General features: G+C 42.7%; 1 pseudogene; it reads left to right on the forward strand.

Moving 5' to 3' along the window:
- Positions 1-409: 409 nt before the first annotated feature.
- LOC116630638 lies at positions 410-12,044 on the forward strand (annotated as a pseudogene).
- The last annotated feature ends 3,142 nt before the right edge of the window (positions 12,045-15,186 follow it).

Genomic DNA, 15,186 nt, shown 5'->3' on the forward strand with positions numbered 1-15,186 from the left:
GCCTGCAAGCATCTGGCCACTTCTCCATCAACTTATCAATACATAACCTTTATTTGATGAGTGTTTCTGTTTCAAGACACCTTATTTAATAGATACTGTTGATTCATTAACATGGTACTCAGGGCCAACAGCCCTGTAACTCCTGCCTGAATGGAGTTGACCTCACACACCTACTTTCTAAGACGCATAGTTGCCATCCTTCACTGAGGAACTCTAGACGGCGCTTTTAAACAGCAAATCAACAAAAAGCAAGGAAGTGTGAGAAATGTGTCACTAAACAGACTATGAAAGGGACACTTGTTTACAGGAGGAGAGCTGCAACAAGAAGGTGACACACTGCCTCCTTCAGCCTCAGCTGGCGGCATGCGTGGGCAACTCAGATTTTCCACGGCCCTGCAAGGGTCCACGAATGGCCGTGAACGTACTGCAGGTTATTGATTCTGGGCTTGCAGATAAATATTGGTGAGTAGGAGAGTTCACAAATACATAATCTGCAAATAATGAAGATCAACTGTGCTTTTTACGTGCCCAGATCCTCCTCCTGTGACTCCACCCGTTTTCTCAAAGCCATAAATGACCCACTTTCGCCCTTGCCCAATCTTTTAAGTTGGTAAGCACACCTAACATTCCAACTGTATGGTTGCTGCGGTTGGCTCCGCCGCTGTGCGTGAAAGGGGAAGGTGGGGGAGAGATTTTTTTGTTTTTAACAGTTTTAGTTTGATATTTTCTAGCTATTCAGAGTGTTTTTTGCTCCCTTGTTACATATGCGCAGTTTCTATTTCTTCTTTGGGAGTGCCCACTCACTACTCCTGGTTTCTCAGGAAGGGCTCCACAAAGAAGAAATGGCGAAGTATATCCCTAGCCTGAGTATAACCCTGGGCCAAGTATAACCCCCGACCCCCATCAGCTCTGGGCTGATTTTTCAGGAGGTGTCAGCCTCTCCCTCCCCTTTACTGTGAAAGTCTCTCTGATACTCTTCGACTCTATGGCATTCTTCTGTGTGCCAAAGAAAAACATGGCTTGCTCTGAGAATACAGTTTGCTTCTTGGAAGTTCTCATTTATGTACTCTTACTGCCTTCACACACCTCATGGGGTCATATACTTTTCCTATTTTTAGTTTGATTGCTATTTATTTTATTTTGATTGCTGAACCCATGCACACACAGCTTTTTGTTTGTTTTTGCCTTGTGCTTAATTCTACTTAGGCTGTTCTTCCTTATATCTTGTCGGTATCGCTCATTCTCTCTTTCTTATTTGGTTCTTTAAACAAAACTTATAATTTTATGTAAAGCCAACAGACACATGAGAAGATGCTCAACATCACTCATCATCAGACATACTCAAAGCAAAACTAATTAATGTGTTAGCAAGGATGTGGAGAAAGGGGAACACTCTTGCACCATTGGTGGGAATGCAAACTGGGGCAGCCACTCTGGAAAACGGTATGGAGGTTCCTCAGAAAGTTAAAAATAGAGAACTACCCTCCCATCCAGTAATTGCACTACTGGGTATTTACCAAAAAAAATACAAAAACACTAATTCTAAGGGATACATGCACCCCTATGTTTATTTAAGCATTATCAACAATAGCCAAACTACAGAAAGAGCCCAAATGTCCATCAACAGATGAATGGATAAAAATGTTATATATGTGCAATGGAATATTACTCAGCCATAAAAAGGAATGACATCTTGGGGCACCTGGGTGGCTCAGATGGTTAAGCATCTGCCTTCTGCTCAGGTCATGATCCCAGGGTCCTGGAATTGAGCCCCACATCGGGCTCCTGGCTCAGCGAGGAGCCTGCTTCTCCCTCTCCCTCTGTCTCTCTCCCTGCTCATGCTTTCTCTCTCTCTCTCTCTCTGTATCTCTGTGTCTCAAATGAATAAATAAAATCTTAAAAATAAAAAAAAAGGAATGACACCTTGCCATTTACAACAACATGGCTGGAGCTAATGAGTATAATGCTAAGTGAAATAAGTTAGTCAGAGAAAGAGAAATACCATATGATTTCACTCATATGTGGAATTTAAGGAACAAGGCAAATGAGCAAAGAAAAAAAAAAAGAGAAAGAGAGAGACAAACCAAGAAACAGACTCTTAACTATAGAGAACACACTGATGGTTACCAGAGGGTGGGTGGGGGATGGGTGAAATAGGGGATGGGGGTTAAAGAGTACATTTGTCATGATAGGAAAAAAAGAAAGAAAGAAAGAAACCCAAAGTGGAATAACTAAAAAATTTTTAAAATATAACATAATTTTCAACTTAAAAAAAGATTGCAAGACTATTTCAGGAAATTTTTGTATACCCTTTAACCAGCTCTACTAATTGTTAATATTTTGCACCATTTGCTTCATTATTCTCTCACTCAACTATCTGAGAGTAAACTGCAGCCATCATGTTTCTTTATCCTAAATATTTCAGTTGTGTTTCCTAAAAACAAAGACATTCTCTTAAATAACCATAGTACAATTATCAAGAAAAAAACTTAACACCCATAAAATGCTATTCTCTAATCCATAATCCATATTTAAAATATAGCAACTGTGCCAATAATACCCTTTCAAAAGCTGTTACCCCCCTGGTTCAATGTAGGATCATGCATTGCATTTAGTTGTCATGTTATTATGCTCTGTCTCTTTCTCTCTCTTTCCATTTCCTTTGGTTTGATTTTCTTCTTCTTCTTTTTTTTTTTTAAGTAAGGGTTATTGAGATATAATGAAAATCTAATTATGTGTATGTTAGATCATTTGATATCGTCCTACACAGCTCTTGGATATTCTATAGTTCTTTTTCTTTGACACTTTTAAAATCTTCGTAATTCAGCTTGGATGACTTCTATTGACCTATCTTTATATTTATGGATCTTTTTCCAACTGGTTCCATCTGCTAATTAGCTCTTTAAGGAATTCTTCATCTCTGATATGTTTTTCTTTTTCCTAGCATTTCTTTTGCTTCTTTTTAAAAACATGTATAATTCTATGTTGAAATTCTGCATCTGTTCATGCCTGTTCTGTAGCTTCCCACTACATCTTTTAATATATTAATCTAAATTGAATTAAAGTCCCTTTCTAATAGGTTCAACATCTTGGTCATCTCTGAGTCTAGTTTTATTGATTGCTTTATCTTTAAACAATAGGTAGTTACTTTTATGTGCTTTTTTGCCTTGTAAGTTTTGTAAGTCACATGCACATCTGTCTGTCAAATAGTATGTTTAACCTTAATTTTTAAAATCATTTGTTTTCACAACCATTTATTATGCATAGTAAGTAAGAAGTTTTCTTGATTCAACAGACTTTTTGGAGATTTTGCACACATAGACAGATGTTCTTAAGTTAAATTTGTGTAAGAGTTTGTGTTAATATATATGCAAATTAGCGCCTAGTGGTAGGTTTTCTTTTTACTTAACTCTTTTCTCTCCAACATGGTGTAAAAAATAGGGACCCCTTTCAAATAAAATTAATGTGAGGCTCCTTTTGTAACGAATAGCTCTGTGAATTGGATTACACTTAGATAATGTCTGGAAGAGTTCAAGGGAGGAGAGTACAGAACTGTGTACTTTTTAAAGCCTGTGTTTGGGGCTCTTCACATCAGCCTGAGAACATCACCGATCATGGGATCATGAATTCTCAATTAGACATCTTTGTAGTGCATTTGCTTAGGAAGGAACCTTATCTTATAAAAGGCAATGACTTTCTATTGTACACATTAAACTGTAAACAAATGCTCAATCTGAAACCAAATTGGCAGAAGAGAAGTCCAAGGAATGATCTAGAGTAGGATTTGTGTTTTGTGGAATAATGCCTCTCTCCTGGCAAGGGTTGTGCAAACCCGACACTATATAATAATCACCAGATCTCAAAATTTTAGATAGACAAATTCTAGCACACTGTCACAGAGAAAATAAGAATACTGAATTTTCATATTGCCCACATCACAGGTATTATTAACTGACACCATGGACCAACCTACAGAAGGGAGATGCTGTATTTGAGACTTTTATCTTGGCTTTATATATGTATTATCTCATTTATGTAAACACTTAAAGTGGACGTTACATAGAGTGAGCATGGAAGACTCAAGTCTTGACTGGGGACATAAAGTATTTAATTTACTTAATTTCACAGACTCTTACAAGCACATATTTTGTGTCAGGCCCTATTTTAAGAGCATCCCTCACACTAATTCATTCAGTCCTCAGAATAACCCTCCGAGGTAGGTACTGTTACTATCTCCCATTAGAGATGAGGAAACTGAGCTACAGAGAAGTTATGTACTTTGACCAAGAATCCTGAGCAGGGAGGTGTTTGAGTCTGGATTGGAAGCCAGACTGGCCAGCTCCAGAGCCCTTGCTATCTGCCAATCCCGACCCTCTGCTGTCTTGTGTGTACACATGACAACTGATAAAACATCAAGGGATTGTTCTTGAGAATATCCCCCCCCCCCAATGTAACGCATTAAAAACCATCTCTAAGCAGTTTGGCCTTTATTCTTGGCCTATTTTTCTCAATCTGTGTAATACATCAAGGACGATATCCATTCGTCCTTAAATATTTAATGAGAGGCAGGCAGTGCATCTCATAGACACAAATACTTCACTCTGTCTTGACACTGATGGGTCACCATTGTGCACCATGGGGTCAGTTCTTTCCACTGGTTTGCAAGCTCCCTTAGGACGCGAACCTCATCTTGTATTTCTTTTTGTGTTTCCACAGGGCCTGGCTAGCTTAGAGCTGAATCCCTGGCTACCTGCTTATTAATGAGTGCTGCAAGGCAGCTGTTCAATCCTTTCCCCCTGAGGCACACATGCTAGGCACTGTTCACATAAGCGATACACACTGTGTATTGGGGCAAGTCATTTAATGGCCACAATTCTACCCAAATGTACATTTCTATAGCAACAGTGGGAAACTGATATAAGATGGCAGTATGATAGGACTCCACTTTTTCTATCTTTATTATAGGAATACAGTTCTCAAAAAGTGAACATTTGGGAAATTTAACCTCTTTTTCCCCTTGTGTACTATTTATAGATTTCATGTTGCTGAGAATAAATCTGAGATTATGTATTACTTATGATGGTAGTCTTATCATCCAGCATGGTGCATTTCCCATAGTAGGTTCTCAATAAATGCTAGTAGAATTCTTCTTTAAATTAAGCCTTAGTCCTATTAGAAAAGGAGTTACAATATCTTTTGGGTCTACCAAAAGCTGAGTTTTTACTTTCCAGGACGTGGAACAGAATATTATTATATATATGCTGGTGACTTTATTTTCTACCTTGTCTCCATTCTTTAGTAACTTCTTGCCCTACAGAATCATGACCAAGACTTTTTGAAAAATCCAAGGCCCAACAATAATTTATGAATTTCTTTCTGCACCAGAAAGACACAATAAGACAAGTGTTTTTGTGAGATAAGAAACATTTCAGCGACACCATGAGGCATGAATTGAAGTAAAGGCGACTAGTCCCACCAGGTAAATGATTATCTGCCATTGCCAGAGTGAGCAGTCTCAATGGCTGATGAAGCTACTGACCTTGGCATATTTATCATCATTACCTCAGGGGACAGAAACCAATATATCTATTCTTGTGAATACACATCCGTAAAAGGAGGCACAATCCAGGGGAAAAGAATTTGTGTTTATAGGTGGTGTGTGTGTGTGCGTGAGAGAGAGACAGAGAGAGAGCAAGAATGTTTCATTTTTTACATTTTCTTTCCACTTTCAACTTTTTTCTGTTTATACGGAAAAGGAAAGATGACATCAGTCTCTCATCTGCGAGCTCGGATTCGTAATAGCCACTCGGATCTGCAAGACTTCAAGGGGCATAGTTTCTCCTTATAAGGGAGCTGAATAAGGCTGAAAAACAAAGACAATCTGTGTTGTCATCTCTCAGACTATGATTGCCATCTGATGAGGAGAGGCCAGAGGTGAGGGATGTGACCTTGGATGATGCTGGTGCTGTCTCCACGCCCCCCCACCAGCATGGTGCTAACTGCTTTCTGGACTGGAGTTTAGAGGCAAACTTTGGGACCTGAGTGCACAGAGAGCACCAAGCCTGCTTAGGTGATAATGCAGCTGAGCCCCATGGAAGCTGTTGTGGGGAGGGGGGTGCAAGAGGGAGGGGGCCAAGTGCTCAGTCCACAGCAGTCCTGGGACAAGGTTAATAAGATGAGAGAGGGTTTGTTTCCAGAAAGAAGTGGTTGTTGTTGTTGTTTGCTTGGGCTGTTGCCACAACGTACCGCAAATTGGCTCAAACAACAGAAATTTAGTGTCTCACAGTTCTGGAGCCGAGAAGTCCAAGGTCAAGGTGTCAGGGTTGATTCTGTCAGCTCCATGCGTCTGTCCTAGGTTCTGGTGGTTTCCTGGAGATCTTTGGCATTCCTTAGTTACAGACGCATCGGCCCAACCTCTGCCTTCATCTTCACGCAACGTTCTCCCAGTTGTCTGTGTCCAGATTTCCCCCTTTTGTAAGGACACCAGTCACACTGGAGTAGGGGCCCGCCCTACTCCAGGATGACCCCATCGTAACAATAACTACATCTGCAATGACCCTATTTCCAAATAATGTCATATTAGGAGCTAGGGCTTCAACATCTGAATTTGTAGAGTGGGAGGACACACTATTCAGCCCATAACAGAATTATTCAGTTGGGGGGGTATCTTTTTTTTTAAAGATTTATTTATTTATTTGAGAGAGAGAGAGAGAGCACAGAGGGGAGGGCCAGAAGGAGAGGGAGTCTTAAGCCGACTCCCCACTGAGCGCGGAGCCTGATATGGGGCTCGATCTCAGAATCCTGAGATCACGACCCTGAGCCCAAACCAAGAGTCCGACTCTTAACAGACTGCACCACCCAGGCACCCTGGGGGTATCTTCTTATTAATTAAAGGAAACAGGAAAGGGACATGAAACCAAGAGAAGAACCAGGGGAACAGTTAATTTTTTCCTCACAAAGAATCAAGACATGGGAAAGCAGAGCTTGCGGGGTGAAGGGGTAGGATTCCTTCATCATTTAGTAGGACAGTCATTCCTTTGAGGACACTGACAGTATCTGAGTTGAAATATGATCTCTGGGTCAAAGAGGACCTAAGTCCCCAAAGCTTTTGCAAAGTCCCAGTGGTATGAGAATTTTAGTTGCCCAGAAAAATTACCCAAAGTCCTTGGCCTAAATGCCTTCAGAAATACGGGTGTGCTTACTGGAGGGGCCTTTCCCCTTCCCTGTGTTCTCAGATATGGTGGGAACTATTTGAGGAGGAGCAGCTCCTATAGAAGCAACCCATCCTTTCAGCCAATTAGCTTCCTCATTGTACAAAATAGGTCAAAATACATTATCTGTTTCTTGGACAAATGCCAAGGTAGAATGATATTCAGCTAAGGTCGGGTGCCAAGTGCTTTGTGAGATACTGGCATATATTATCTTCAGTCCTCCCAGAAGCCTATAGTACTATTCCCATTTTCCAGATGCAGCAATCAAGGCTCAGAGTTCATTGACTTGCCCAGGGGCTCCCGGGAGTCCTGAGCCTGAGCCCATTTTTATGCACGCTGTATTCCTTTCAGTCTGCCTCACTGCTTCCCTAAGTATTTAAGGGTAAATCTTTGAAGAATGTGAATTTTAAAAAAAATGTTAACTATCACAGTGAGGTAAGAATTCATTTTACCCCTTTCAGCTTGGAGTAAAATGCGGAGACTAGATTCAGATGATCTCCGTGGGCGTCTAATATTATGATTTTATTTTCCTGTTTGGGATGTAAGAAGGAGAGGATGTAGGCTATCTGGGGGTTTTTTTGTTTGTTTGTTTGTTTGTTTTTTTAAAGATGGAATTTTAACATCTCCTTGTGGAATTTCCTGGTTCTCAACCAAGTATGTGGAGCCCATCTCTCAGAAGCTCGTCTAGTTTTGACTGCAATAGGATTACAATCTGGTGATTTGGGCGGCAATGTCTTTGGAGCCTCATATTTTTCTTTCCTCTCCTTCAAGTGCCCCCGTGCTCCTGCTGCTCCTGCAGAGCTGACCGCAGGAAGCCTGGTTTGCACCGAGCACTAGCCGGTCTCCCTGGCCGGGGACCCACGGCGGCCTTTCTGGGATGGGATCGACATCCGCTCTGGGCACGTCTCCTGTGGGCCCGCGAACAGGCTTTGACTGATTGAGCTCAGAACACTCGCTTGTTTGTGGGTATGGTAATGACGCCAGTAAAATTCAATTACTGTATCCCAGAGGACCTCAGCAAGCGATAATAAATTAGGGAACATGAGCTTTGGAGTATCTGAACTGAAATTATAATGGGGCTATTGAAAAACAAACAAACAAAAATCCCAAGCATTCATTTAATAATAGATGCTGCAGTTTTCCCCACCAAAAATTAGTTCATCAACTAACCCTTTGTTCTTGTCATAAAAGAACGTGCCGTAGACACGGCCAAGAACATTTCATCTTAATTACTTGGTATTGTCGTTGCCCCCAGAGCACACCTGGCATGGGGTAACTGGTACACAGGGAGGAAGCAGCCGCCTGGAAGGGTCCCCCAAGGCCACGGCACTAATCCACGCTGGGCCCACAGATGCTCGCTGCCACCCATGGCCTTGGGTTTCAGGTTGCCGTCCAGGCCTGGGGTTTGAATGGAGGTTGTAATCGCAGAAGGTCCAGCTAGCACTTAACCACTGACATCCATCAGGAATGTCAAGGCTTGCATTGTCTCATTAATTTGAACCAGCTTTCCTGCTATCAGATCCTTTTTCATTTCTAACCTTTCCACCCTGCCTTTCTTCCTCTGTGCACAGTTTATAGCGTCTCCTGTGTGTGGTTTCCGTCGGAAAGCTGGGCTCTGGAAGGCCACTCTTGGGGGCGGCGGGGGGGAGGTGACTTTGCCCTCCTCCATGCCACAAGTCGGATTTGGGTATTTCTTCTCCCATGTGAATGTCAAGCACATGGAGAGAGAAAGAACATTGACAGCAGTCTGGATATATCTGTAGACTATTCTGCAGATAATTTTCAAGCTAAAATTGCTATCTTCCTTCACTTTATTTCCTTTCTCATCCAGATTCCAACATCCAAGTGTGTAATGCAGCACTGACGAATTGCTGAACAGACAAGATAGATAGAACAAGATAGACAGATAGATAGATAGATAGAAGATAACCAAGGGGCTAAAAAAAAAAAATCTCTGAATTTGCAGCATGTCATTTTCTACCTGTAGTAAATATCTTTTGGGGTCTCTGTGAGACCAAGCCCCTTTCTTGGAGAATTGCTCCTCCCTCTTCTCCCCCGATCAGATGAAGGACTGTAAACATGGGTCACGCTTACTGTCCATGACTCCATGAGGCTGGCTGACTCCTGACCCAAGCTGGACACAACAGAATCTTGCTCTAGGAGCTGCAGCATCAGACAGTTGTTTGGTTTTGCTGGAGCTTCAAGAAGGTAGAGCCCTGGGGTTTGGGGCCGCCATTTTCAGCCATGTGTATAGACAGGAGGAAAGCGAGGGGGTGGGCTAAGTTTTGCCATGAATCAGAGATGTTGAGAGAAGCAGACCAGAGACGTCCACTCCTTTTATAAAGGATGACCCTCCATTTCCTCTCTGGCCAACTCCCAACTCCTGACTGCGTCCTCTCTGTAAGACCTTGTACCTAATCCTGCATCTTAAGCCTCAACCTTTCATGCCCTTTTAATCTAATTAGCTTCTTTGCCAATGCCTGCTACACGTTCATCTTCTCAGTGCCTTGAACATTTTTTTCTAATATACCCACACATTACAAAAATTTTAATGTATTATTTTTATCAGAGACAAAGAAACTGGCAATTTGTGGCTCCCTATCTTAGGACTTGTCAAAATTAAGGGTGATTCTTTCCATCCCAAAGAGACGGAAGTTTCAGGATATCAAGAGACAAAAAGCAGCCAAAGTTTACTGTCCCTTTATTAACCGTGAGATACAACGCTAAGCAATGTTCATATTTTACCCGCACGGCTTCCTGTCCTCTGCCAAAGGAGGGATTTCATCCAATGTCCCAGCTGTTCTGGGGCCTGCACTGGGGTGGCTGGGTTGGAAGGAGGGGTCACACAGAAGGGTTTTGCTCACATGCCACAACTGTGCCTGGGGCCTCTGTTCAGGCAATCAAGCGACCTTCCCTCAGGCAGAAGCCTGGGGAAACGTCCAGTCGGACTCTCCTCATTTGGCACAATGAAGGGCAAATATCTCTCCATTATCTATTAGAAAATGAATGAGCAAGCACAATATCTAAATAAGGGGAAACTTAAAGAGGAGATCATATTTCCTATTCCCTAGGTATTAATAATATTCTGCAAAAGGGTCATGGGTCTTGGTGTAACTAGTTTAAGAACTATGGTCACAGTTTATTAACCTCTTATGTTCTCCTCTGGAGAAAAAACATCAGAATATAAGGTGTTTGGGCCAACTGTAACATAAACCTAGGCAGGCCAAGCTCTGTGCTGGGCTTTTTACAGTTACCTCATTTAAATGTCACAGTGGTTCTATAGTATGACTACAGCACTATGAATTTTCTAAGAAGTTAGGTGAGTGCCTCAAAGGCCACACAACTGGCAAGTAGAAAAGTTGTTAAGTGAAAAAATCTGGTACATAAAAAAAGGTCACATAGCTGGAATGTGGCCTTGAATTTACCTTACTCTTAAAGCTAGCCTAATTCCATTGCACTCCAAAGCAATATTTCCCCAAACTTGTCTGATAAACTCCTCAGGGTGAGTGCTTATTAAAACTCTGGTCCTGGGTCCAATCCTGCCGCAGATCTAATAAACCAGAATCTCCTAGAAACGGGTACGGGGAATCACCCCAGGTGAATCTGACCTGGCAAGTTAGGTAAATACTACTGGAATGCCTTAATTTCTTTTTATCTTAGCAATTCTTGGCAAGATGTATGCAAAAAAAAAAACTTTCTCTTTTTTTTTAAGGTTTTAGGTATTTATTTGAGAGAGAGAGCAAGAGAGAGAGAGAGAAAGGACAAGCGGGGGGGAGGGGCAGAGAGAGAGGGAGAAGCAGACTCCCTGCTGAGCAGGGAACCCAAGGCGGGACTCGATCCTAGGACCCTGGGATCATGACCCAAGCTGAAGGCAGATACCCAAACAACTGAGCTACCCAGGTGCCCCTTTTCTCTTTTTAATAAGCTTTTTATTTGGGGATAATTTTAGATATGCAACTAAGTTGCAAAGATAATGCAGAGAGAGCCCATCTACCTTCTCCCACCCTTTTCCCCCTCATGTGAAGATCTTACACAGCTGTGGTCCATTTGTCAAAATGATGAAACAAACACTGACAAATTACTATTAACTGTGTTAGGAATCACTTGTCCTGGAGATGATGTGGAAGGAAAGGGAAAGATAGGCCAGCCCATAGTTCCTTTTTCTTTCCTTATTCCTCAGTAAGCTGAAGGCAGACAGTGTTGGTGGCAGAAGGTGTGTGATCAAGAAGCATTTAGCTCTTTGCCGCATCTATTGCGAGAAGGAACACCATCCTCAGCAATCAGACTGCCGACATTCCAGAAAATGTTGACATCACTCTGAAGGGACCCACTGTTATTGCGAAGGGCCCCAGAGAAACCCTGCAGGGGGACGTCAATCCCATCAATGTAGAACTCAGTCTCCTTGGAAAAAAAAAAAAAAAAAAAAGAAGAGGCTTCGAGTTGACAAATGGTGGGAACTAGAAAAGAACTGGCTATTGTTTGCACTAATTGTAGTCAAGGGTGTTACACTGGGCTTCCGTTACAAGATGAGGTCAGTGTGTGCTCACTTCCCCATCAACGTTGTTATTCAGGAGAATGGTTCTCTTGTTGAAATCCGAAATTTCTTGGGTGAAAAATACAACCACAGCATTTGGATGAGGCCAGGTATGACTTGTTCAGTATCTCAAGCCCAGAAAGATGAGTTAATTCTTGAAGGAAATGACATTGAACTTGTATCCAACTCAGATGCTTTGATTCAGCAAGCCACAACAGTTAAAAAACAAGGGTATCAGAAAATTTGGGGATGGCATCTATGTTTCTGAAAAAGGAACAGTTCGGCAGGCTGATGAATAAGATCTAAGTTGTCCGGCTACAGAAATAACAAGATGCTGGATGATTTTTCAGACTTATTTGTGATATTTTAAAGGTGTATTGATCTGGGGCTTTTTCTTAAACCAATAAAAAAAAAAAAAGAAGAAGCAAGCTGAGTTTATTTCTGCAGGATTTAAACCGTTCTGGTAAGAACAAAATACATATGCATGTATGTGCTATGAAATGCAAATTGTGTAATTTTGGTGATTTCATGGATGAGTTAAATGCACTTCTATTTGCCTTTAAAATTGGCATTGCAAAATTCATACTAACAATTTAAAATTTTGTTTTCTTTACTTGGCATGGCATTAAATAGCAAATAAAAAATACCGTAACTAGTTGAAGTAGAGACTGGAACAGAAGGAAAAAACTATAGTTTAGTTCCACAATGGCACTTTTTTCCCTATTTTTTTGGACCAGGGGCTCCACGCTTTCCTTTTGCATGGGGTCCCACAAATTATGTAGCCAGGCCAGCTGATCCCTAGTCAAGAGCCATTGTCTTGACAAAGCCACTGATGGTGGCACCCAGACGGAAAAGTGGAAAGATGTGTCAGGGGAAGGGGCCTTTCTGCCATCCTAGGCAATTACAGCAATGGAGGGGGCTCGTTCTCCTGCATTAAACAACCCAGATGGCTATAGACACCTCTGGATGATTCCTGATATTTTAGTGCTGCTAGATATGGCCTGGGGCAGTGGCATTCTTGTTGGACGTTCCCAGTAGCCAAGTGTTTTTTGACGCGGAAAGTGTAATGGCAAGCGCCACATCAAGAAGCGGACACCTGACCTGCCCCAGGCATGTGGCTTTCGCATGGACCACTCTAGATTGTACTGCTTAATTATTTTTGTGCTCCAGTGGGCAGTTTTTCTTTTTTAGCTTGAGTATTAAATCAAAGAGGTATCCTCTGCGTCTCCAAAACCTGCTAACTCATTAAACACAGAATGTGAGAAGAGAGCACAGTGGGTTTGGAACAGCAACTTTAATTTATATCTGAAAACAAATTAGCCTGATGGAGCAGAACGGATACAAATGGTGGTACACCCAACCCGCACCAGGAAACAGAACACGGCTCTTGGGCTAATTAAAGGACACAGCGGCGCCCTTCCACTTCGAAATTTGTGTTGCAATGTGCCTTCTAGGATAAGGTGTTTCTTTTAAAATGGGAAGGATTTCCAGCAGGTGGTGTGAGGTCTGTCCTTCTCCACGGAGTGGGGCCATGCTGCTGGGACGCATGGAAAGAGATGCCAGCCACAAGCAGAAGGAGCAGCCCTTCATGGGCCAAAGGGGTGACTACAGCAGCCCTGGGCATGTGCGTGTCTTTCCTGTCTTGGTGACAGCTATGTCACCCAGTGGTGAGACCTGTGATCAAGCATCGAGCATACTTAGTAGGAGGTCAACTCAAACATCCGCCCAGAGCCCTCTTGTCTGTGGAAATCAAAACAGGGGAGGGGGGTCCTCTCCCTCCCCTTCCCCAGCCAGCCTCCCTCGGCTTCTCCCAACCTCCAGCCTCCAGTTCTTCTCTATACCTCTTGTTCTCATACTCTGTCTTCATGTGTCTTCTTTACTGTCTTTTCCTTCGCCTGCACCAGTGTGACTTCTGCCAAGGTGGGGACTCTCTCCACCTTGTTCACTGCCGTTCCCGGGTCCCTTGCACATTGCCCAGTACATGGTAGGGGCTAGGTAGTTATTTGTTGAGTGAATTGTCAAGTGGAACTGAACAGCCTATCCCCAGCCCCCCACCGCCGCCCCCTGCCCCCCTCCCCCCACCCCGTGCTCCAGCAGCGTTAGATCTGTGAAGATCTGCAGCACACCTCCACACATTTGCGTGTGCCGTTCTTCCCTTCTGCAAGACGCATCTCCCCTTTCTACCTGTGCTCAGCTTTTCTTTCCCCCTCAGCATCCCACTAGAGCCCCAACAACTCCATTATGCCTTCCCGCGGTGCACACTCATTGCCGAACCGTGCTGCATGGAGCTTCTTTAGTTAGCATCCTCCCCAAGAAACGCTAAGCAACTCCAGGGCCAGACAGTGCCATTTGTGTCTTTTTCCCCCACCCCGGTGCTTTAGATGTTTGATGAATGAATATGCAAACGCCATGTCCAAAAACACACAGCCAGCTAGTGGCAAGGACCAGGCTAGTGCCCAGATATCTTGGTCTTCCATCTGTGATACTTTGTCATTTCCATCAGAGTATGCCTTTGAGAAGACATTCTCACCAACTTTCCCCAAACCCACAGCATAGTTTCTGCACTTCCACGTACCTCAGCTTCCTGGTGCCTATTCTTCCAAAAACAACCCTTTCCTTAATTTGTCATTGTCCTAATTCCTTACCTTAATCACAGTGTCCTCTGATTAATTTTCACAAAGTGTTAAAAGCACAGAGAGATTTTGGGCATGAAGATTTTGTTGGAATTTGCAGATGTTTTAAAGTTTTTTAAACCAAAGGAATACATCCTAAGCACATTTGCAAGTTTTTTGGTGTCTGTTCCATGAATACATTTTCTTTTTCATGAAAAATTTCAAACACACATAAAAATAGCCAGACCAGTACAATAGTAGGAATAGTACAAGCCTCACAGATTGATCACTTGGATTAACAATTATCAATGATTCACAACATTTCCTTTTTCTTTTTTATTCTTTGTTGAATTATTTTAAGGCATATTCCAGACAGCATATCATTTTATCCTACTTCATAATACCTCCTTTTTTAACGCAATGACCCCTAACAAATTAACAATAATTCCTTAGAAATGTAATAAAATTTTCATGGAGGTATTTGAGGGGGGTGTAGCTTCTCTGTACTCGCTAATTGTATAATAGAACAGAAATAACCCCCGCTAAAGAAGGATACGTGCACCCATTTTACCTTCTTACAGATTTTAGATGGAAATGTGAAATGTCTCATACTTTTTGTCCTGGATGAGCGCGGCTTTATTAGAACTTCCTTAATCATCTAGGGGAGCCCTGGTGGCTCAGTCGGTTAAGCGTCTGCCTTCAGCTCAGGTCATGATACCAGGGTCCTGGGATTGAGCCCTGTGTCGTCCGGGGAGGGGGGGGGGGGCCCTGCTCAGCGGGGAGTCTGCTTCTCCCCCTCCCACACCCCTCCCCAGCTCATGTTCTCTCT

The sequence above is a fragment of the Phoca vitulina genome, unplaced genomic scaffold (assembly GCF_004348235.1).
Source record: "Phoca vitulina isolate PV1807 unplaced genomic scaffold, GSC_HSeal_1.0 scaffold4, whole genome shotgun sequence".
Taxonomy (NCBI): Eukaryota; Metazoa; Chordata; class Mammalia; order Carnivora; family Phocidae; genus Phoca; species Phoca vitulina.